Raw genomic sequence first — 24,878 nt, 5'->3', positions numbered from 1 at the left:
TTTTGTGATGGCTTCAAATTGTTAAACTGAAGGATACATACTCAATCTGTTTTGCTGAAATTTAATGTGTTTTGTTTCCTTCCTTTCAATTAAATGCAAAGGGTTATGGGATATCAACCCTATTTAAGGTTCAGCCTGGTCTGTGCCGAGGAGTGAGAAGGTAGTTGCAACAGTCTTAGAAGTGTACTTATGTGAGCACTGTGTTGTTCTGTTGCTGTGTTTTTTTGTTTTTTGCTGGAACTTCTGATGTTTTTTTCTTAAAATTGTTTATTTTTGTAAAATGGATTTAGTGCTGTAGGTGTCATCCAATAAGAGTCAAACCCAGTCACTTGGCCTGGCAACATCCTGTAGGTACTGGAACAGGACCTTCAGAATCTGTCACAAAACTTCCATGTTCTGCTTTAGCATACACACAGTCTTGCCATTAGACCTGAGGTAAATTACAATCATGTAATTTGTAATTCACAAAATTGACCAAATACAGAAGTTCAATTACACCAATGTTACCCTGAAGATTTCCCATTCAATTAACACATGGTCCTCTGTTGGTTAATTCATCTTACACTCTAAAAGAAGTCTACATCATCATTGTTATTGAACCAAAATGGCACTGTAATTGTAATTCAGACTTTCAACAACTGCCGTAATTGTAATTGTAATTATAATTGACCCCAGGCCTGGTTGTAGTTGAAGGTATTCAGTCTTGACAAGCAAAATAGTGATTCATTTACTCCAGTAAACATTTGTCGTAGAGCACAATCTCCCAGCAACGATCAGGGATCTTTGTAAGGATCTTGTGCTTCTCGGTAGTAAAACTGCTATGAACTTTTGATGCATACATCATTCCACTTTACAGGCCGCTTTATATTAAAATAATATATATGTTTCTATGCATAACTATTTTTTTGTCAATTGAGTTGTGTTTGGGATTTGCTGAAACACAAATCAGCATTTTATAGTTATTATTCAGGCAGTAGTACAATTTCTTGTTTTTTTTTGCAATATTCAATATTGAATGTGAATGCTAAAAATCTAAATGCACTTTTAAATTTCTATTTAGTAATATATATCTCAGATAATAACATATGTAAACATATTTTGATGGCAAATGTGCTCTAACCATGATTCAGGAATAATCCAAAGTTAAAGTGAGTAATTTGGGATCCTGTCCTTTCACATTTTCACATTTAAAATTCTTAGCCAATTTCTGCCGATTCTGTTATGTATTTCAAGTTTCCTCCTATTAATACAGCACCTGAATGGCTTTCCCTGTAGCATTCCTCTACCAGTTGAGTCAATAAATAAATAAATAAATAAATAAACAAACATTACAAACTCTATGATCAAATGGTTTTGCTGAAAAATGCGTGCAGTTTCGAAAGACCCCCCCCCCTCTCCAAACAATCTTTTCTTCTTGTTGACTGCACTGATAAAGGACTTCTCTGTAGCAACCCAATTCCTTCTCTCTTTTCTCTTTTTTCTATTCTTACAGTGTTTTTGCTGACACCTTAAACCACATTCTCAAGTACTATATCTGAAGCTTCACTTTTCTCTGTCTGCATGAAACAGCACATGTGCAAAAAATAAGAAAAAAATGTTTAGAGAATCTATGAAAGGAGACAGCATGTCTGGATTTTTCACACCCCCCATATATATACCAAACGTAAGTAAGAGTTTGTACTTTGCAACATACACATACTTAAAAAACAACAACCAAAAAAAACAACCAACCATTATAAAATGATTTAAAAATCATTGAGTTTATAACATATTAAAATATTGTCAACAGGATAGAATTGCCTTAATTTTTGTCAAATATCATTATTTCTTTCGGCTCCACACTGCATATAACTAGCATATACAAAATTATGTGACCACACAGTGAAACAAATTGATGGATAGATGCATGTAAATAGAGCTAATGCCAATACTGCTTTGGTCGAAAACAGCACTTAAAACACTCTTGCAGTGTTTGTAAATGCATCTCTCAAGTATCACACGCATTGCTTTGCTGCTTTGACAGAATTCAGAAACAAATCAACAAACCTTTATATGTGCCTTTGTGAAGATCAAAGCAAATTTCAGTTACTGTAAATGGAGTGGGGAGAAAAACAACTGAGAATTACAATTGATAGGCAGTATGGCACCCCCCTTTCAAAATCTAAATGTCATCGCCCCAAATTCAATGTCCACCCAACTGGAAGCCCTATACTTGTGTACAAATTTATCTAATGAACTAGATAATCAGAACAGCAGCAGCAAGAGAGTTAGTTAGTCACAGTAATGCAACATTAACAGCATAAATGTGCTTCATAAAGAAATTAATTAAATAGAAAAAAACATGTGTACTGCTACAGAACTAAAGCTGCCTTATGAAGCCTCACAGAACCTCATGTAAAACAGAGCTGTTATGAATCCATCACCAAATAGAATCAGGGTTCTCCCCAGGAATTTTCTGTTGCTGGGCAGCAGCACATTGTAGCAAAAAACAAAACAGAAACATGGCATCTTGTTCTTCCCCTTTACACAGTTCTTGGTAAATGTCACGATTGTTTGGTACCGCAGACTCTAAACATTTGGTCGGTTATTATTATTTTTCTTTCTTGTGTAACGTGATTTTTTCAAATTTTCACTTTGTTCATATTGCACTTATTATGAAATGCCTATGCATGTTTTTTCCTTTAGTCCCCATTTGGAAGAATATCTTAAATGAGAAGATTAAAAAGCAATTAGGGGAGTCCCAAGTAATGTAGCATCATAGATCACAACCTGTATCTTCAAAATACCTGCCTTTGCAAAATGTATCCTTTGAGAAACTGTAGATTAGCCAGCCACCCAGGAACCAATCTAGGAAAGTGTTATAGTCAGCAGGAAGAGGGACTGAGCTCAAAGGCTACATTTCCAAGTGTCCAAACTGCCCATCCAAATCATCACACTATATGACTTCCATATTCTGCTTCAGCATACACACAGTCTTGTAGTTAGACCTGAGGTGAATTACAATCATGTAATTTGTAATTCACATAATTGACCATATACAGAAGTTCAATTACACCAATGTTACCCTGAAGGTTTCCCTTTCAATTAACACATGGTCCTCTGTTGGTTAATTCATCATCATTGTTATTGAACCAAAATGGCACTGTAATTGTAATTCAGTCAATTGGGTGGCAGTCAACATTTTTTCAAATGAAGGATGTGTTGAAAATGAAGGAATGTTTTCAACTACTAGTACAAGTGTACCACTATCTAATCTAATCCTGCACAGGCATTTGCAGCCAAACCATATTCCCTGAGGTAATTCTAATAATCCTTCACAAATCATCACTGTTTTTCACTCCAGGAACTCACCCTCCACACCCACATTTAAAATAGTGTTTCAGACTTATGGGAGAATTTGTCATACAGTGGTTTCATCAAACGTGTTTTCTTTATAACAAGAAAGACTTGTGCTCTTCACATATAAGATACGAACACAAGAATGCCTACAAGGTAATGGATTCCACTTGGCCTACCTTGCTAGTCTGCTCTCGATTTTGTAATATCATTCATCATTTACAAGGAAGCCATTTTGATTGAGAAAATAAATGAATAAATAATAACAGTAAAAAAGGACAAACAACACACACACACACACACGCACACACACACACAGCTGTATGTCAAGGGCTGGCATGCGTCTTTTGAAAACAATACTGTGCAAGCTTCTGTATTGATCACAACACAAACTGTGTAATGAACAGCATCTGTTCTGTTTAAGTATCATTTTATTCAGTGCTTTTCTCTGAATCAGAATACATTGCAGGAACTCAGTGTCTTTCCTCCTCGTGATTATCTGTAGAGTAAGTGCAGTCTCTTTCACCCTGACTGCCGCACATGTAACAGGCATTCCAGCTGTCTCTTTAAGCTCCAGTGATTTTCTCGCATTACTAAATATCCCTAGATCCGTAGAACTCTTAAACTGGATTTCTTTTAAGGGCTTTTCAAAGTTTCTGAGATGTTAAGAATTAAAGCCATATTCCCCTAATCCCGGTCGTAAGATATCCGACAGCACTTTGCACATTTGAAAAAAGGGGGATATTCCATTGTGTACATTTTTGTAATCCATTTTTTTGACCTGTTTAACATCTCGTTCATGTTTTATAAAGCTGTCTTCTGGAGAGTTTTCATTTCGACTGCTTGATGAACTGCTTTAGGAAAGAGGGAGCGAAGGAATTTCAGGTTGCAATCTAGTAACACACAGCCTGGAAACTGGTGTATTGTCTAAAGTGATTGATCACCCCCATCCCCTGATTTTTCTGTCAGCTAAGGGGCTCCATTGCAAGGTATCTGGACCCCTCTTAAAAACAACAACAAATAAGTAACAATAAATATATCAATACATACATCTAATTAAATAATGTATAATTGGCATAAACTTCAAATATATCTAGACTACGGTATTTCCCAATCAGAAACAAAATCATATATATTTTTACATTTGCCTATATTTGAAGCACCAGATCAAACCTTTATTCTAGCATTGATTATTTTACATTCATTAGCCTACGGCGACTGTGCTGCTTGCTCCTTAAAGACCACCCTGTCTAAACTGCAGTGTGGTGATTTGTACTCATAACTAATATCTGCCACTAAAATCGAACTCATAATAACAGCGAACATAAACATCAGTGTACTTTAGTGGAAGGCAATTTGCAGTGTATACTGATGTCAAAAACACACATGCACAAAATAAATAAAGTATGCATGGTATCACTGTGAAATCAAAGACCTCTGTATTGGAAACTGCCCCTAGAAATGGGGGCTACATTGGTTAATCAGTCCAATGTTAGTTTCATTACATTCCAAGGGAGGAAAATCAAATATTACTACAAATATATTAGCCGGTATTACCTGATTTTTTTAAAGCATGATTTGTTTTGTTTATTTGTTTCTCAGGTTGAACCCCACCCCATGCTTGAGAACAGTCACAGTCAAATGATCTTTTATGCCTAACTGATTTATTTTTCAAATGCAGAGACCTCATTAAGGGTGGCTGTTATGTACTGAGGTATATACCCTTCAGCCTATTTTCCTTCCCAGTTCCATGAAACGGATAAAGGCAGGTGTGTCTGTGTGTGTTAGTGCGTGCGCAGCTTCTAACATCTTTGGTCAGCCACCGCGAGGAAAGGCCAAGCCACATTGTCAACGGCAATTTCGTTTCAGGAAACATTCTTTGAGAAGGGTGGGATTCTGGGATGCATTAACAAGTGGCTACGGCAGCAAATAAGGAAATTAGGCACAATGGCCACCTCTCCATAACATTTGTTATTTTCCTAAAAATGATACCTGCAGGTAAGGGTTATGTTTAGAGTGGGCTGGGGTCCTGGAGGTTCTGGATTAAGGTAATTTGTTAGAGTAAAACCTTGGGTGTGGATTACAGGAATGGTAAATGATTATTTGCCAGTAAATGTCAAATGATATAGTTGAAACCCCAAACATTATGCTTACAATGAAACCCTGCTCCTACCCCACGTTCTCACTGAACCTCTGACAGTGCAGCGATAACCTTTAACAAGCACTTGGCATTGCTTACAAGTCATATGGACGGTGAATTGTTACTGATATTATTTTCCCCATTGATGACATTTCAAATAAATTAATAACCTTATACACATGGGAAGACACAACTGGAAAAATATACTTTTTACCCCAACCATAGTGATCTGATTCCCTGCCTAAATTGTTTCTAGTGTAAGAGGCAAAACTTTCATAGCAATGTAGCCAGTGAAAAATAAACCAGTGACTGCATGAGAGATTACTTTTCCAAATAAATCTGAGACAAAATACCACTTTCATTTGCAAGTGAGATGGCCAGCTCTTCTCATGCTTACCTATTCCAGTTTGGCTGAAGGGAGTTTTCTTACAATAACAAGAATGATCCACTAGTAAATTTCACACAAACTATCCTCCAGCATAGGGAAGGTCCACGAGCATCTTCTGGCCTTCTTTATACACTACAGGACCTAAGTGCAAGCAGCAGAGCTATGGCATTGATGCAAGGACTAAAACAGCAGTCACTCATGAAGCCATGAGGGCTCAGACACACAGTGAGCCACAGGGGTTGCTGGTGTGAGGCAAGCTGGGAAAACCCTTGCTAACTCAAGCCAACCCATTCCAGTTGTATACTGCCCTTTGGAATCAGCGCCATCTGGCCAACAGGGCTCCACCTGCATTCTGGGAGGAGGCCTTTCTTAATACATAACATGATAACAGATTTCTTCTAAATCTAAATGACGTTTTCTAGTTCTTTTAATTACTTATACAAATTAACCATCAGGCTAGTCTGTTGCATTTTTTCTATCCACTGAATCCAAACTGTTTACAGAAGCCAGATTTGTCATTCTTTTTTTTTTCTTCTTTCCAAAACACATTGTTTTAGTTACAGAGTTACACAGTCACACGTAAACCCACACTCGCAGTTACCTTCAGAAACAGCTACTGTGAAAGAACAGATTGGCTTTTGTTCGCTCCACTATAGAAGTGAACATATCTTTGACCTTTGACTTCATCTGTGGAGCCAAATTGGATCAATACCCTCATGTTCTATAGGTTACAGAAAGAACCCTAAAGAAACAGTGCCCTAAATAAACTTGGTTAACAAGTCCAAAAACAATGAATGCCTTTACAGCCTTGGAGAGATCCCGTATCTGTGGTTGGTGGTTGCACACAGAGTGACAAAGAGTGGAAGAATGCTCAGAGCAAACCGAGTGTGTGATCCTGCATTTCAGAAGAACATTTTCGTCTTCTGGACAACTTCTGGACACATTTCAGACATCTGATATTCCGATGAGCGCAAGGGTTTTAACCATATGGAATGGATAATGCAAACCCACTGCACAATCAGTTTATTTAAACCGGCCTTGCAGTTAATCCATCCAAATTAATTTCAAAATTATACGACTTTGTTGTTGCGACAGTTTGTGAATCAGTTATTGTTTAAAGAACTAATCTTGACTTGATTAATACACTACATTTAGCCGATAAAAACTGTGTCCCAAGACATTGCCATTTCAGAGTCTTTGTCATAGACAATAAGACATCCCCCTTTAAGAGCTTTCAATCGCAATAAGGCCAAAGATGACATTGAAATTAGTCAACTTGTAAAGGTTTTGCTTACTTCCAAACACACGCTTCTTAAACCTTTTTCAAAAACAGAAAGAAAAAGAATCCTCTTTCAGAAAGACAAGGGGGAATTGAATCTGGTTTTCATTACATTTCACAAACGGACTTCAGCATCTCTGGCAGCAGATTCATACTTCGTTCCCAGTCTTACATGCATGATTTATAGTCAGTAGGAACACAATACAGTTAAAGCAAATAATAGAACAGAACTTCAGATTTGTCATTGAACTCTGGGTCGGGGGGGTGGGGGACCACAGAGAGCACTGTGATTAGAACATTAATCTAAAGGGTCTTTACACAAAAAGCATCAGCAATAAGGTCTATTAACTTAGAGCAAAATATAGAAATATCAGAAAGGACAGTCACTGTACCTCATCAATGGTTTATTTTGTGCCTGGTTTCCTAAATTGATTTATTTTCACTGACCTTGGTCTACTGCAGGCATAATGTCCACAACTTCAACATCTTTGTCTATTTCATTCAGCATTCCCTACATCATCAAAATCTTCCAAGTGTAATAACAAGCAATCAACTAGCATAAGAAAAATATTTAGTTCAGTAAATATGTGTGGAATTTTTTATTTCCTAAGAGTTTGATATACTTTATGTATTATAATCCCCAAAAATAATTATATAGGCCCATTTTTTAGAATTGTGATTTAGATTGTGCAGTTTCAGGTGAGCATTATTTGGTTATTAATTTAGTTTAACATGTATTAGTAATTAAACTATACTTGGTTTGAGTTATATTTTTGCAGAGTTTGTTGAGCACCTTCTCACTAAAATATAGTTTCATTGACAATACGTATTATGTTCTGTCTTTAGTTTATAGTTTGTATATGTATACATTCTCCCTCTCTATTGCCCCTAGTGGTACCTTTTAGCCTTTTTGTGTGTCTGCATTGTATCTGCCTTTGCCTTTGTCTTAGCTTCTGCATTTGTCTAGAGACATTATACAATATATATAGTCCAGTATATATACAACTCCAAGTTCAGAAATCAATGTTAAGTGGTCTCTTAATTAACTTTTGCACAGTACTGTGTATATTAGTCATATGACTTGGCAAGGGAGGATTGCAAAGCTTAGATAATGCTGTGATGTTCATTTGAGTTTTTGGAAAAAAGATAACTAGTTTTCAATGCACTGCCCAATTCCTAAGTCTTAGATGTCTACCAATGTTCTGCCTTGCCTTGAATTAGTAAATAAACAAGGCCTAAATGGTGGTGAATACATTATCACGATGACCTAATTTAATACAGTAAGTAAATAATAACCAAGGTAACTTGGAAAAAATATGCTTCTAAGTGGTGGCCGTGGTTAAGTGAGGTTAAGACTACAAGCAATGTATCACTTTATATGAAGAGCTTCAAAAACAAAAACTAAAAACTGAAACGATGCCAATATAGAGGTTTTCGGTTAGGTGGGCTGGAGGTGTAAAACAGATGCCTTTCTTAGACCTGAACAATCCTGTCCATCCAAAGGGAGTTTCCCATTAATTAAAAAAATTATGGCACATCCTTCAGGATAGAAAAACAAATATTAAATGTCAAGAGATAAATTACCTCAGGTCTTAATTTGCTTTTATGTTTTGTTGCATAAGGTATATCTAAGAACTTGTATTTTAACATTCAAATTAGTGTGAGGCTCAGTTAAGGAGCTCTAACCGTCAAGGGCCTTATAAATTACAAGCTGAATAACAAGCAAAAAGAAACCCACAAAAAACAACAAAAACACACCTCAAGAGCTTGCTTATTTGATTACTTGAAAAAAAAATGAAACAGCAAATGCTTTGCCTTAAATGGAGAGCAGGCCAATGTGTTCATAGAGATGTGTGAAGCAGCTCTGCTACAGTGCATTCATGTTTATAATTGTATTACAAAAGTTTATTTGGTAATGTAATGTTAGAAGCAGAAATATACAGAAGTTAATTAAGTATTGGGAGGTAATATCCGGTAACAATTTTCCACAATCTGTCTTTAATGCGCTTATGTAATGTTTGTTGCAATATTCAATAAAATAAGATACAAAAGTCTTATGTAAAAGTTAAAGGCCTGTGGCAGGAATTGCAGGGGCTCTGTGGGGAGGCTGCTGAGCTTATCATTCTAGTGGCTTTCCGAGTTCACAAGCTCATGTGTGAGGCTGCTGCTATCCACAGAAATCAGACATCCTACAGAGGAGAGGGGAAGCAAAGTCAAGGCAGGGAAGAAGTTGTGTTACACAGACTGGGGCAGGAGTGAAACATGTTGGCGCTGCCAGTCGCTCGCAGAAGCATTAGCAGCATGTCTGCGAGTCAATCGCGCTGCTAAACTATCGTGGGGCCGGATTCAATCAAAACTTTGATTATGACTATGTTGTTATTGAATGTCATTTTACATTATATTTTGTTCATCAATGTGTCAGTGTTCTTTTCGATTCTGATTTTGTACGTTTTTTTTCATGACTTATTTGTTTAAGTCACTCGTTCGTTTATTCTGCTGTTGCTTTGTTCGTTGTTCTGAACACTATTTGATGTCTTCAAAAGTGTTTCCTTCTTAACACATCTTTCGTGGGAGTAGTCCGTGACTAATATCGAGTAAACATTAAACCTCACTCGTACTCACTACAACGTTATGTATATTCAGCCTATATCCTATGTTTCCATGCATGATACATGTGGCATTAGTTTAAAGTTTTACACGTAACAGAAAGGTGGGCTGTTCCGTTCCGTTTTAAAATGAGAAAATGCACTCACCCGTGAGAAACAGCTGATTCCACACGGGTACATCCGACAGAAGAGCAAAGGTAATGCCGGCCACTATCCGTTTATATTAGGTTAGCATTCATATAGTTGTTAAACATATCAGCATTACAGCAGTTCACGAGTTGAGCATCGCTGTCACTCACATCCAGATACAGCCTAAATCCGTGTAAGTCTGCTTTCTTACAGTGTGTCTGTACCATAGACCCACGGGCAGTAGCGCACTCACCGCAGACTGAATGTGTATCTAATGTGTGCATTTTGTAATCGAAGTTGCGAAATTGCAATTATTCATATTTACACGAATAGGTAAAGCAAGGAGATGTCTGGATGATATTTATGGAATATGTACAGGCATATATGGTTGCGTAACTTGTAAGCCAACATATCCAGTGTATGAGGTTTGTGCATTGCACATTGGGTGGATTAAATAAATAAATAAATACATACATAATCCGTTAAATCAAAATTGCACAACGTAGAGTGCTATTGAAATGATGTCCTTTGTACCGATGATGATGATGATGATACAAACTGTAATAGGTGTTGGGGGCACGGTGCCATGGCAATTGTGAACGCGGACCCGCAGCTCCGACACTGCGACACCCGCCAGCACGACCACACAGGTATGTGGGAATAAGCGGCTTAACACTGCACTTTCAATTCGGAAGGTTATTTGTAACGTGTTCATATTACAAGTTATGTTCAGTGACCTACAACTACTTAAAACATGTTTGCGCTCCACTATGACAGAAGAAAGTGTTTATGGCAGCGCACCTGTACATAAGGACTCGCACTGTTGTCTGTTGATGTTATTGATGAATTCGGCGTCACAACAGGACACTTGCATTCACATAGAAACTCAACATAGCGGCGCAAACAGCTGATTTCCAAAGAACAGTTGCGGCTTATTTTTAGTTGCTAGTTTCTTCCAATGATAAATGTTACCACTATGTGTTTTGTAGCCAGTGCGTCACAGTTTGTTTTCAATCTGCACCATTACACATAACCCAGCTAACACACAATGTAGCCACAACGTTGTAGCAACGTAATTTAACAATTTGGGGCAACTTTGTTTTAGCTGGGAAGTGGACTCTGAATAAAATAATTACATTGATCTGTTATTCACCCAACCATTGATCCACCGGCTAATAGATAACGCCTAGGTAAGGGCGTCTAATAATAATGTTCTAATAATAATAATAATAATAATAATAATAATAATAACTACAGCTTTTATCAATGGCGGCTTCAGTTTTTATTTTATATTTTTTTCTTCTACTCATATTTTAACTGCTACGAAGTATAGGCAGCCCGTCCTGCTCTCCCGCCACCGGTTTCTCTTCAGTTTCAGACTCTGTGATTGGCTCCGGTTTCTCTTCAGTTTCAGACTCTGTGATTGGCTCCGGTTTCTCTTCAGTTTCAGACACTGTGATTGGCTCCGGTTTCGCTTCAGTTTCAGACTCTGTGATTGGCTCCGGTGCCTCTTGCGCTGCCCACCCATCCCAGAAGCCACGCCCTCAAAACAGGCTCCTCCCCCGCGCAGCTCCTTACATTGTAGATTTAATTCAGCGCAGCTGAGCTGCGAGATTCACTCCTGCGACTCTTCCGCCACTCTTCGCGCACTTTGCGACCATTTTTTTATTTCATCCTGTCCTATGATAAAGGAGAATCAAGTACACAGAAAGCTGTTTTTGCACTGTATTAATATTATTTAAGTGATATTTATTTTTTCAGTATTGGCATATTATATTGGTTAATCTACCTACCTCACAAAAGACAAACATTTTGCCCAAAACATTAGTCACCAATAAGTATTTCCAAGTCAAGAAGATTCATTGAACAATATATCTAGTAAGTGTTTTCTTTTGTGTGTTTTTTTCTCGGTTTTCTGTAGAGTACATTTCTTTCAAGATTGATATCCATACATTAAACTGTCCAGAGTAACAAAAGATTGATGGTTAAAATGGTCCTAAGGTCAGAAGCCTTATACAGTCATAATTATATTTTTCATTGAATGTGAGGGGATAGATTTGTGCAAACCCTTCTGGCAGCCCCAAGCTTTATTTCAGGGCAGTGAAAGTGTACACTGGGAAGGACAGGCATGTTAACCCTAAATAAGCAAAGGAAAGGAGAGTAAACCAATTTAAATGAAATATTTGCAAAGTGGCAGTTTCTACATTGATCCCGTCTTCCTATAGCTGCGTTGTCACAATGGCAGCTGCACAATGGCATACTGGATAACACCTTGAAGAGGATTCCACTGTGTTATTCATTACAGAGAATTTAATTGGAAGACAATTAGAATCCCTATCGGCATTAACTTCTGGCTATTGATCCTGGTGTGTGTTCTTCTAGCATGTTTGTTAACCTGCATCCATGTCCAATTCAATATGATGGGCTCTCTGGGAGTATCTAACTTCACCCAGTTATTACAACAAGGTGCTCCCATAAGGGTCTTCAAATGATTGATTGTGTTTTTCCTGAAATAACGTTGACCTTCTGCATATCTAACCCCAGAGCTCCAGCCATCTGTAATGGAGTGTGGTCAAGCTTATTGAAGTGTGAGGTTGGTGACAGGACTGAAAAGTGTGAAGACCTCACATTTACAATATCTATGCCATTTCTGTGTACAGCAAGGTGACTAGAATTCCCTTAAATTGTTGTATTTTCATTATTTATAAACCACTTTCCATGTATTTCAGTTTTTAACACATTAGGTTGATGTGCAATGCATTACAAGTATATCCTAAACCAGTAGTTTTCAAACCGGTCCGAGTACCCCCTGCACTGCTGGTTTTTGTTCCAACCGAGGTCTTAATTGCTTCATTGAATCCTTAATTGAACTAACAAAGCAATATACAGTTAAATTAAGTAATTAAGAACGCGGTTAGAACAAAAACCAGCAGGGCAGGGGGTATTTCAGGACCGTTTTGAAAACCAGTGTCCTAAACAATGCTTAAGGAATTAGCCCAGTATAAATGCTAAAACCTTATTTGAATGGTTTTATGACCGTAATTGAGATGTCCAAATACGATGATAAAGCATTTTCCTCTGTTATTTTATTTCAAGGGATAAAGAAGTGTTTTATGTGGAGTTGACAGCTGACAGCGACCTGAGGGATTCGCTGAGCCCCATTCTGCTGTGTAACACTAATGGATGGATGGTCATCCTCAGGCCCTATATGTCAATTTAATTTGGTTTCCATTAGTAACCTATCCATATGAAAATTCACCAACAGTGTATTTTCAGAAGACAAAGAAATTATTCAGTGCAGCAGCCAAAAGCAGGTTTCTTTGGATGCATTTTAACATCAGCCAAAAATGCAGCTAATTGGTGAGACGTATATTTTTGGTTCTTTTTTAAACTAAGATCTCTTCCCCAAGCTCTGACTGGGCTGCAATTAGCAAATCTATTAATATATAGAAGCTGTGTTAAAATTTTGTCTGTGCACTGTTTCACAGCTTCCTAAAAATAAAAATAAATGAAATATTGAGGGAAAAAATAACATCTGTCTTTCACAGGAACAATGTGTCAACTACTTACATTAATTCAACATCTTTATTTTATCACATTCAACAATTTGGTACAGATGGGACAAAGATATTTGACATTTTAAAGATGTTGAGCACCGTTTATTCCAGTCCGTATTAAAGAGTACTAGGATAAAAGTGCAGTCAATCCAGGATCTGGGGAAATTGAGACCATGCTTTCTCAGCAACACATGTAAGTTATAAAGTTACAAACCTTGTTGGTGACATGATGTGATGAAATGTACACTAGTATCTGAGCTGTGACAGAAATGTACCAGTCCTCTGTTCGAAAATATACAAGATTCAGTTTCAGATAAATAAACAACCTAACAAGCACAACCCCTCCTGTAAATTTTACTGCATGATATTAGAAAACAATCAGCCACACAATATTTTAGAAATGACACAAAACAACTCATAAGCCAAAGGCCACATCGAAATATGGCATCCACTTTGTCATTTCTCAAATCAATGAACTCTTGTTGCCATGGGTGGCAATCCTATTTGGCATTGCTTTCATAACATTACAGGAAAGCACTTAGCACTTTTTAAAGAAACTTGGCAGGGTGAAGAAAGAAAGAAAGAAAGAATGAAATAAAGAAAGAAAGAAAGAAAAAAACTCTAAAAAGTGTAAAACCTTGTGATGAACTTGTGTCCTGCAAAGTATCATGATTTTACAAGAAAACAAATTACTACTGAACTAATTTAATCTCTCTAAACAACTGCTAAAAACTTGCAACGAATGGCAATTTGCATCAAATGAAACCTAGTAGAAGTCAGAACAGAAGACAGTTCTTACAGCTCTCCACTCTAGGGTTGGCACTCCCTGCCCTATGACCAACAGGTTGCAGGTTTGAATGTGGGTTATGCCATGTGCTGACTTTGGTTGGGAGCTCCCTGAGGATAATCCATAATTGGCCCAGTGTTGCCTAGGTCGGGTGGTGTGTGGTTCTGCGGGATAACTTGGCATGCCCTGCAGAAGGACACCCATGAATCTGGGCACCCATAAGTAATAGCTGTGCCAGTTCACCCAAACAGAGACATGCGGTTTATGATCTGGGCTGTGTTTTGGCTTAGAAGTCCATGTTTTCTTTATTTCTCCTATAACACAAGCATGCTCACCACACGAACACAACATGCAGCACGCACACTATAAACCTCCCGACCCCCCAACACACAGACAGACCACCAAACATACATATATACATGCCCATGCACAGCCACAGTCCCAGATCGCTACACTGCCCCCCCCCCCCCTCAGTTCCTCTCCACCGAGGAAAGGCACATCAAAGTCCCGATCTCTTGACTCTCCATCTGGGGGCTGCACCGGGGGCCCGGAGAAGCGGACAGCAAACATGGGGGCAAAGTTCAGCAAAGCGTCCCTAAAGGTGTTTGTACTTACCCCCCGCTTCCGGGCCCGTCAATGCCCCCCCGCCCCCCCCCAACATCCAGGCTTCCGTGGGCAGTAACCCCTTCCCACATGTCCGGACTGAGGCTTGCAAACCCAGCTCCGATCTCGGCTCCGATGCTGTAGAAGCTCTCTTTCAGCCTGCCTCTAGCTGGTAGGGCACCCCTGTAGTAGCTCCAGCAGGCCCCTGTAAGCCCAACCGTGGACCTTCGCTGGACGATTCTTCCTCCACGGGCTGGCCTGGGCCCGCACATGCACACCGCTCTGCAGCATCTGGCTCCACTTCTCTCCGATTCTTTGGGTTTGGCACATCAGCACCCTGCTGCTTCTGATGCCGCCGCCACGCTGGATCGCATCCTTGGATGCCTCTTGCATTGCGCCAGGGCGGAACCCCCGCGCAGGAAACCCTTATTGGGCACTGGGGTGGTGCTTTCTGTCGGCTACCACCCATCCACTCTCGCGGTGCCCCTCTTTTGGGCACGTAGAATCCGCTGCTGAAGTGGCCCCCCCTCTCGGACGCCACTCTTCTTACACTCGAGCGGACCCCGCGCACAGGCCACCACCCTCTGCAACTGGAGTGGTGCTTTTGATCAGCAATCCCCCATCTGCTATCTCGCTGTGCTCTTCTTTTGGGCACGTAGAATCTGCCACTGGAGTGGTGCTTTTGGTCGGCCACCACCCATCTGCTCTCTCGCTGTGCCCCTCTTTTGGGCACATAGAATCTGCTGATGGAGTGGTACTTTTGGTCGGCCATCACCCATCTGCTCTCAGCACTTCGGCACCATGTCGGCGTCTTCCGGCGAAGTCTCGTCGCCATAGCCGAGTTGCTGCAAGTGCCCTTGGCGTTGCTCCGCCGCGTGAGTGTCTTCTTCGTGGGTGGGGAATGGTAGCTGGGCTGCGCACTCTGGCTCAGTGTAGCCTCCCTCTCGCCAGACCTCCTCGCTGTTGCCGTCTTGCTGCTCCACATCGCAGCCATGCTGGGTCCTGTCTCAATGCATGTCGTCTAAGCATGCCATTACAGTCCCATACATCACTGCTTGTCCACTCACAGCCTGTTCCACCACCTCCCACTTGTCTTCTCTCAAACATGCCACGAGCTGTATCAGCTTCATCTTGTCACTCCAGCCACTGCTCAAAGTCCCTTTTAAAGCTCCATCAGGTCCAATTCATCCACACCCCACGGCTTCTGGGCTTCTCTCTCCAGCACCCCAGCTGCTTGTCTCGTGGGCTCGTCATGGCCATCCCGCGGCTTCTGGGCGTTTCTCCCCAGTGTGGAAGCTGCCTGTCTCGGAGGCTCGTCGCCACCACTCCATGGTCCCTGGAGCTTGCTCACTGGCTCATCACCGTTGTTCTGCGGTCGCTGGAGCTCAGCCTCCAGCTCGTCACTGCTGCTCCACGGTCGAACCCGCAGCTCAGTTACTCAGAGCACCCGATACTGTGTTACATCCGCTAGGCCAATAAGGTAGATATGTTGAAATGGGTGGCTTAACACTGCACTTATTAATTCGGAATGTTATGTCACTTGTAATGTGCTCATATTACAAGTTATGTTCAGTGACCTACAACTACTTAAAACATGTTTGCGTTCCACTATGACAGAAGAAAGTGTTTATGGCAGCGCACCTGTACATAAGGACTCGCACTGTTGTCTGTTGATGTTATTGATGAATTCGTCGTCACAACAGGACACTTGCATTCACATAGAAACTCAACATAGCGGCGCAAACAGCTGATTTCCAAAGAACAGGTGCGGCTTATTTTTAGTTGCTAGTTTCTTCCAATGATAAATGTTACCACTATGTATTTTGTAGCCAATGCGTCACAGTTTGTTTTCAATCTGCACCATTACACATAACCCAGCTAACACACAATGTAGCCACAACGTTGTAGCAACGTAATTTAACAATTTGTGGCAACGTTGTGTGTTAGCTGGGAAGTGGACGCTGAATAAAATATTTACATTGATCTGTTATTCACCCAACCATTGATCCACCGGCTAATAGATATCGTCATATTTGTAACCACTACGAAGTATAGGCTTGCAGTTTTGTGTCAGTGGGGAGATTAATGCTGTGGATTCACAGCACAGAGCACCACATCGCTGTGTTTGTCTGCTTTTTTGACCCTTCGCTGCTTCTCGCAGCCCGCCCTGCTCCTCTGCCTCCGGTTTCTCTTCAGTTTCAGGCAGTGTGATTGGCTCGTGGTGCCTCTCACGCTGCCCGCCCATCCCCGAAGCCACGCCGGCAAAACACGTCTCCTCCCCGCTCGCAGGTCCTCATATTTTAGATTTAATTCAGCAAGGAGCTGAGCTGCGAGATTACCTCCTGCGACTGTTCCGCAACTTTTCGCGTTCGCACTTTGTGAACATTTTTGATTTAATCCTGACCTAAGTCTGCAGACATAATGCCACTCTTAAACATGCTACATTATTTGCATCTCTTACCTCCCAGTTTCAAAAGGAGCAGTGGAGTGGATTTAAAATTTGCATTCCTCTGTGTTTTCATGCTGGTAAAGAGTCAGGACAGAAGAGGTAGTGTCAAGATTTAAGGTCGTTTGGCTGGATTACAATTTTTGTGGTTGAACAATACTGTATCGTTTGAACAATTTCTGCTTGGGACCTTTATGTTTTACTGTTTCAATTTTTGTTTAATTTGAATTCCAAAACTGTTTAAAACTATAACCAGCAGTAATCATGATATTACCATATCTACCATGAACAGCATTCCAGCATGTAAGCACTCTCTTTCTCTTCCTCTCTTTCCCTCTCACACCTTTCATGACATACAACAGACCTGTTATTGCCAAATATTATTACTACTGCTAGTACTACTACTACTACACATATAGTAATAGAAAGGTAGACAGAAATATAACTGAACATAATCACAGCAATTTACCTTCCATCCTTCAAGAACAGTAATTGCCTAAGGGGCCACTCAGTTTCTGGTTGCTTTATCGATATTCCCATGTGAGAGACTCAAGTTCATTTCAAAAAGGGGTGTGAATAGTGCAGAAACCTAGACAACCAAGAAGTGGAGTTAATAAAAAAATGTGCTGTGTCAGAGGCAATGATTCTCTGAGCCCTTTATGTAACAGAGCTTGAGAGATACATCCACTTGGTCTGCAAAATTCTCTGTGCGAAAAAATCCACAGGAAGAGAAATTTCCAAACAAGTTCTAACACTGTGATACTCTCCCCAAAGGGCAGGTTTTTCTTCTTTTATTTATTTTGTCTTCAAAGTGCTTTATGTTCTGTTGGTACTGGTGGCACTTGGGATTTCTTAGTCGTTTCCTTTCTAATACACACTGGTCTGCTATGTGTCCCTGTATGCTTTTCAAATTCATGGATCAACAAAGAATTTAAGCATTATTACATATAAATGATCTTTGAGAATGAATGTAGCCCAGATTTCCTGAAAGTTTATTTATTCATGCAGTTGATTTATTTTATATTAACTTTTTTTTTCTACTGCAAAGCAGACTGCAAAACTAGAAATTGACAAAACAGAACTAAAATACAATAATTATAGGAATAACACCATTTACTGTACTTGCTGAACACATTGCATCTTAATGGAACTGATCGCATTGTATAACAGGTTTTGGCCCAAAACTAGGCTTTTATCACTATGCATTTGTGACAGCAACACAGTCAGTCTAAAACCTAAAACTACCTAGCTCCAATTAGCATCTTTACAGCACTAACAAGAAGCATTTAATATTTTTTATCTGTAGCTATATCTTTCCTTTTAATTGCATGCATTTGTAATGATATGGTTCTGGGTCAATTGCTAATTGAAAGGAAATGGAATCCACTTGAATAAATGAATGATACAGTTATGCATCTGAACTGACTTCAATTTTCCACTAAAGGCAAATGATATGCAAGTTATTTTACCATGCTATTAACAGGAATAGATTCAAAATAATTGTTTTCAGGGCTATGTCATTAAAGGTACAATGGAAATGTAATGTTAAACCCACTGAACGACTGAAAACATTGTTTAATTTTGAATCAATGCCCCGTTATGTATCCGTGGTGATTTCAGCTTGGTTAGAAAGCTTATAAAATGGTATCTGTACTGGCATTTAGTCAAGGCTGACTCAGAAATTACCAGGTTTAGGTTAACTAAAAGCTGATGAAGATGAACGAACTTGATTGATTTTGAAGAAATGCTGCTTCAGTTTATGCTAGCACAAATGCAACAGTGCATAATTAGGCTATATAATGAGGTCTAGATTAAGAGGAGAAAAATTACCTTTGAGAAGGTTAGAAGTGAACTACATTACAAAACACCAATAATGGTCACAATAGTGTTCTACTGTCACTGCTTCTAGTCAAGCTACTTCTCTTATATAATAATAATAATAATAATAATAATAATAATAATAATTAGTTTCGGTTCCAAGGAAAGAGTGGAAGCCTGCTGACTTCCAGGCTAAAAGCCCAGATCGTTCACCTCAGGTAAGCAGGTTTTAAATAAGAATCAAACCAACAGACAATCCCTGAGTGGTGTATTAGAAAGATACTGGATCAAATGGCAGGGGATGTTCAGAGTTGATTGCAAGCTGTGTGCAGTGTACTGATCACCCCTATTGCCACAGTGGAAATTCAGCCAATGAGCATCTCAAAGGATAATAAAGCCAGGAAAGTATTTCACCTTGTTTCGCCATTGGATATTGATGATTTAATGAAGAAATTGACATGTTTTAACATTGCTAATTACACTTGGAAAAGCAGACAGGCCAAGTTGAGGCTGCAGCCCTAGTTCTGTGACAAGCAATGTTCAGAAAAATAAGAACATCAGAACATAAGAACGTTTACAAACGAGAGGAGGCCATTTGACCCATTGTGCTCGTTTGGTGTCCATTAATAACTAAGTGATCCAAGGATCCTATCCAGTCTATTTTTAAATGTTCCCAAATTTTCTGCTTCAACCACATCGCTGCAGGTTTTCAGATTGTGACAACTCTGTGTGAAGAAGTTTCTCCTGTTTTCCGTCTTGAATGCCTTGAAGCCTAATTTCCATTTGTGTCCCCGGGTGCGTGTGTCCCTGCTGATCTGGAAAAGCTCCTCTGGTTTGATGTGGTCGATGCCTTTCATGATTTGGAAGACTTGGATCAAGTTCCCACGTAGTCTCCTCTGTTCCAGGGTGAAAAGGTTCAGTTCCTCAGTCTCTCAGTAGGACATTCCCTTCAGACCTGGAATAAGTCTGGTTGCTCGACTCTGAACTGCCTCTAGAGCAGCGATATCTTTCTTGAAGTGTGGAGCCCAGAACTGTACACAGTATCCAGATGAGCTCTAACTAGTGCATTGTACAGTCTGAACATTACTGCCCTTGTTCTCAATTCTACACTTTTGACATCAACCAGTTCATAATCCATCTACTTACATTACCCTGAATGCCTCAAGCTTCCAATTTGAGGATCAGTCTTTGGTGTGGAACCTTATCAAAAGCTTTTTGAAAATCTAAGTATATCATATCATATGCTTTCACATGATCTACAGCTGCAGTTGCATGTTCAACAAATTCTAATACATTAGTAAGACATGATCTGCATTGTCTAAACCCATGCTGACTATCTCCAAGAATATGGTTTTCATTAAGATGCTCCTCTATTTTCTGTCTAACTATTTTTTCCAACATTTTACAGATGATGCAGGTGAGACTGATTGGTCTGTAATTTCCTGGCTCAGTTTTGTCCTCTTTCTTGTGGATTGGTATGACATTTGCTGTCTTCCAGTCAGTTGGCACATCCCCTGTTCTAAGTGTCATTTGGAATATTTGAGTTAGCGGCCTATAAATGATTTCCCTCATTTCTTTAAGTACTGTTGGAAATATACCATCTGGCCCAGGTGATTTATTTGTTTTTAATTCTGCTAGTCCCTTTAGTACCTCCTCCTCATTTATCCTGAACTCTCTTAGGGTTTGACTGGACTGATTGTTAACCTGTGGCATGTTATCTGTTTTTTCTTTTATAAAAACCTCTATGAAATACTAATTTAGAAGATCTTGTTTGTTTTCCAAGATACTTCCAGTTTTGCCCTTTATCTGTTTCACTTCCTCCTTTATTGACCTCTTGCTGTTGTAGTATTGAAAAAAAGCTCTTTGCATTAGTTTTAGCTCCAAGAGCTATGTTTCTTTCTATTTCCCTCTTTGCTTCCCTGATCCCTTTCGTAAGATCTATTTCAGTTCAATATATTCTTTGTATTTTGTTTCGTATCTATCATTTTTCTATGTGCTATACATTTTCTTTCTCTTGATATTTTTTTGCATACTTCTATTTACCCATTTTGGCCAATGTTTTTTGGTACAAATTTTGGTACAAATTTCTCCTGAGCCTCAAGTAGAATATTCTTTAAATATACCCTTCCATTTTCAACTGAATCTTATCCAATGTGCTCCAGTCTACCTCTTCTAAGTGCTGCCTCACACCTTTAAGGTTTGCTTTTCTAAAATTGTAGACCATTGTTTTTGACTTGGTCCTTGTTTTTTGAAAGAATGCCTCAAAGCTAACCATATTGTGATCACAGTTTGCCCTTGGTTCTCTTACTAGTGTCCCTCTGACTCTATCTTGGTCATTTGAAAAGATCAAGTCAATGCATGCACTCTCTCTGGTTGGTTCCCTGACAAATTGAGTTAGAAAGCAGTCATTTACCATCTCAACCATTTCTATTTCTGCTTCTGTTGTCCCAATTGGGCTTTCCCAATCTATGTTTGGGAAATTGAAATCCCCCATTATAACAGCCACATCCTTGATACATGCAGTCCTGATTACATTGTACAATGCAACATCTTTCTGAATATCTGAGTTGGGTGGTCTGTAACACACTCCTACCACTAATCCTCCAGATCTTTTATTCATAATTTAACCCAAATAGTCACACACCAGCACTGTGGCTTCTATGTCTAACATCTTGTTCCTTATACTCCTGGTACATTGAGGTACAAACATTTCAGGACTTTCCTACTAGCAGTTTCCCTTGGTTTTCTATCCTTAGTGGAACGTCTCCCATTGTCAGAGCTCCCTGCCCCCCTGATCCCTAGTTTAAAAGATTATCCATTTATCTGCACATACACTATCCCAATGCATTAGCCCCCCTTCTGTTTAGACCATCCGGTTTGTACAGGTCCCGTATATCCCAGAAGAAAGACCAATGCTCCATATACCTAAAACCCTCTTCCCTACACCAAGATTTCAACTACATGTTAAACTTTCTAATCTCTGCCTGTCTCCCTGGCCTGACACGTGGTACTGGAAGTATTTCAGAGAAAACTACCGTGGAGGTTCTGCTCTTTCGTTTCTTTCCTAACTCTTTAAATTTGTCTTGCAGAACCTCTCCCCTACCTTTTCTGCAGTACGTATCTCTGCAGTAAGGTTTCTTAATGTCCATTTTGTTGCATTTCTTTTCTCACATATAGAAACAAAGCAGAGTTAAAGTTGTGCCATTTCAGACTTGCATCTCCACCACAATAAGAAACATATTTGTGTTTGTCTGTTTCACTGCCGAGGCTGCATATCGAATTGGACACACTGCAAGTGGAAAAGGATGCAATAAAGGATCTTTATTATCTTCGATTTCGAATCACTGTAAGTTAATATTTACACCTCTACTGCAGCTGCAATTAAATCATTATTCTTATCTGCATGTCTTCAAGTAAAAACTCTCTATTGATTTTGTCTCTCATAATTCCTTGGGGGGACTGTGCCACCCCTAGCCCACACAATATTAAAATCATCTTCTCCAACACTGTGCAATACTGGAGGATGCCACTGTAAGGAAAGATGAATATGTGATGTCTGATTTCACAGATGTGATTTCAAATATATTAACCAAGTGTATGTGATTAAGCATATTAATGTTAAGGCAGCAAGAGATTAAAACAAGAAAAATGGTCTAGTGCACATACATCTACAAATTGTTAAAAAAAAAACATATTGATGATGATAAATAATAATAAAGGAAAATGGAAAGAAATCTATCAACAGATTAAAACTATATTAAAGCTGGGAGCCTGCCTGGTATCATTAATCAGCAGTAAATGTTTTCTTTCCACAGACGAAAAAAAAAAGTGCCAACAGTAGCTGAATATCTTCCTTGAGTACGTGGGCAACCCACTATTTAATTTCAGTCTTCAGAGGCAGAAGTAAATTACTCAATCCACTGCTAGATAGAGCATCAGTTTGCTTTTATGCAGGTTTCCCTTGGTTACCTTAATAATAAGGGAATTGTTGCTCTACAGCTGAAATTACCATGCATTCAGTATCAAGGGACATTCCAAACAAAGGAGAGAAAAGACCAAACAAAAAACAAGTTATATCACGGCTTTACAATATCTACATAAAATACAAACTAAGGGGTGTTTTACCTGGATTTTACCTTTTTTTACAGCATTGCCATATACATATCAGCTATATTTTACAATAAGGAAGTGTTGCATACTGTAGTAATGGAAACAATTACTTTGATATATAAATTCATCATAATGTAGTTGTGTAATCTATTGCAATTACATTTGTGGTGTCTGTGCCCTGGAGTATACAATTGGTGCCAATTCAGTTCATCTTCACTTCTATGGTACTTAAATGTTGACATATAACAATGCTTGTTTTCAGTTGTTTTTTAATAACCACATTATCACATTAAATTCAGTGAATATGTGGTTGGTCTTTGTCTTTTCAGAACTGATGATGCTCTCTTGTGGATTGAAACCTCTGCACTTTGCCTCATTTTGACTATCAATTCTACAGTGTTTTAGCCTACAGCTAATAAACAAAATATGATATAAAAACATTGGGAGGCTCTTCTTTTTCAATATGTGGATCTATTTGAAGGCTGCTTAACAATAAAGGAGTGTGAAATTAGGGTGCTTGTTTCTTACAGTGCTCTGTGACTTGTATGCAGGAATAATTCAATACTCTGATATTTAAGTGCTTCTGACATTTTTGAAAATCCTTTTTATTCTTCCCTAATTTGCACCAACTCAAACTAAGACCTTTCCAATCTTCTTTTCCACAACAAACTAATGCAGCTTAGGAGAAGGACAGCACACAAGGAACATGTTATTTCAAAGGCTGGAATAGAAAGCACCAAAAAGAGTAACCTGGATCCATTGCAGCTTTGGTCACCGATACAAAGAGCGGAGACAGTCTTCTTCAAAATAATAATAAAAAATAAATGATGTGTGTTTGCAAGTTTGTTTTTCCCCAATTTTACTTTTGTTGGTCTCCTGAGTGACATTTCTTTGAAAGGCAGGTTATCAGCAAGGCAATTCAACCTATCTTGCTCCTTTGGGTGTGAGAAGTTAAATCACTCCCAGCTGCTTCCTGAAAGTTTCCCCTTCAGATGGGAGGCTGTGTTTCAGACAGACAACTCACTGAGTAAAGGTATTGTGCATATTAGCAGTCCTCAATGCCTGTGTACTTAGTCTACACTTGAGAACTTGGTGTCCTTGGTTTCCATATACTGAGCTTCAGTCAGTGCTTTGGATGGACTTTACCAATACCTTTTTGGAAACTACTATAACCACCAGTTTTTTCAGTGGAGTCTCTGACTGACATTGTAATAAAACAGGGAACGATATGAATATATTTGCCTAAATGAATTTACGTGGAGTTCCTACATCACACTGACATGGCAGTGCAGCACGTCTGCCTAGTGAGGTGGGTTTCATTAAAACGGTTTGGGAAGGAACATATCTGTAGTTTTCATTTAAATCAAGGTCATTTGGCGACTCATTTAGTTTTGTATAAAAAATATTCGTTACACTACATATTTATCCGGGAAACTTTGACAATCACATTCTCAGCCCAGAGAATAATTGAGAGAATCTCAGGTGATTGAACTCAAAGTCAGGGGGTGTTTTAAGGAAAAAAAAAAAAAAAAAAAAAACATCTGCAGACCATATATACAGTATATGTACCAAAATACACTTGCCAGAAAAGTTATTTTTTGATCATGGCTGTCTGGAGTGCTGGCTATCACACAGTTAAACTCCTTTTAAACAGAGGATACAGATTAGCAATGGACATT

The 24,878-nt window shown here is 39.1% G+C and overlaps 1 long non-coding RNA gene across 1 annotated transcript; it reads left to right on the top strand.

Annotated features, from left to right (window-relative positions):
- Positions 1 to 9,578: 9,578 nt before the first annotated feature.
- On the top strand, positions 9,579 to 23,594 carry LOC136750582 (uncharacterized). The gene is made up of 3 exons (XR_010816898.1): positions 9,579 to 9,946; positions 10,446 to 10,528; positions 23,529 to 23,594. It is a non-coding gene; the product is annotated as an uncharacterized LOC136750582 (long non-coding RNA).
- Positions 23,595 to 24,878: the final 1,284 nt, after the last annotated feature.

This window comes from Amia ocellicauda, chromosome 5, assembly GCF_036373705.1.
Source record: "Amia ocellicauda isolate fAmiCal2 chromosome 5, fAmiCal2.hap1, whole genome shotgun sequence".
NCBI classification, from domain to species: domain Eukaryota; kingdom Metazoa; phylum Chordata; class Actinopteri; order Amiiformes; family Amiidae; genus Amia; species Amia ocellicauda.
Note: the sequence above shows the minus strand (reverse complement) of the source record. Positions and strands in the feature narration are given on the sequence as shown.